At 40.5% G+C, this 1,045-nt stretch overlaps 1 non-coding gene across 1 annotated transcript; it reads right to left on the bottom strand.

The window, feature by feature from the left end:
* Window positions 1-675: 675 nt before the first annotated feature.
* Window positions 676-749, bottom strand: TRNAR-UCU (transfer RNA arginine (anticodon UCU)). Its single transcript has one exon. It is a non-coding gene; the product is annotated as a tRNA-Arg (tRNA).
* Between the last annotated feature and the right edge of the window lie 296 nt (window positions 750-1,045).

Here is a 1,045-nt window from a genome sequence, read left to right on the forward strand (position 1 = left end):
TGGAAAGAAACTCTTATTCTCACACATGAATCAAGGGGGTGTGATTATGTTGTGATTTAAAAGCAAAAAGAGAAACCCAAGTTCTTTACATCCCAAGCATGGTGAAATTTGTGGATTTCGGTGAATTATTATGACGAACAGTCTGATTATCATACACTAAGACTCTCTCTCTCTCTCTCTTTCTCTCTGTGTGTGTGTGTGTTTGAGAGAGAGAGAGAGAGAGAGAAACCAAGACAAGATCACAAGCAAATTTTTTTAAAAAATATATATGTAGATTTTTAGCTTCTTGAAAAAAAAAATCCACAGTTGAAATAAAGGCCAATTGATTTATTTTTCTTAACAATAGAAAAAAAATCCTTAGTGCAGCATTTGAAGCTCTAAACAGGGGGTTGTTATTGTAGGAAACAATGTAATGATGATATTCATAAAAGGAAAAAAAATCAAGCCTGTTATTTAGAGATGAAAATAGAAAACAGAAAGAAAAAAGAGAGCATGCATTTACATCTCATGACAGATCTGTAGAAGAGGAGGAGAGGGAAACAGAATTCATATCCCAGGGGGATTTTGACGAGCTGCCATGCGTTTTCTTTTTGAAATCCTCTGGAGTGAAATATAATTTAATTAGCATTCCTTACTCAAAGATGAGAGAAAAATGAAGACACCTGTCTGGGAGACCATCTCTGCCGGGACTCGAACCCGGAACCTCTGGATTAGAAGTCCAGCGCGCTCGTCCATTGCGCCACAGAGACCTCACCACAAGCTCAGCATCAGGACCAGAACTGAAAAAGCACATACCTTCTGCATCACTGCCGAACGATTCCAGCATCCTGCTATTTCTGTACAGCATCATCGGGGGTGGGGGGTGGGGGTAGGAGAGAGAGAAAACCTGGAGATGGGATTCCATTCCCTCAATTCATCAAACAGATTCTTTCCCGCATTCCCCCACCCTTTGGCTTTGGCAAGAGAAGAGGGGAAAGAGGGTGGGGGAATCGTATATATAATTCATCCGATTTCTTCATCCCTACAGGAGGTTAGAGCAAAAACC

This window comes from Pogona vitticeps, chromosome 15, assembly GCF_051106095.1.
Source record: "Pogona vitticeps strain Pit_001003342236 chromosome 15, PviZW2.1, whole genome shotgun sequence".
Taxonomy (NCBI): Eukaryota; Metazoa; Chordata; class Lepidosauria; order Squamata; family Agamidae; genus Pogona; species Pogona vitticeps.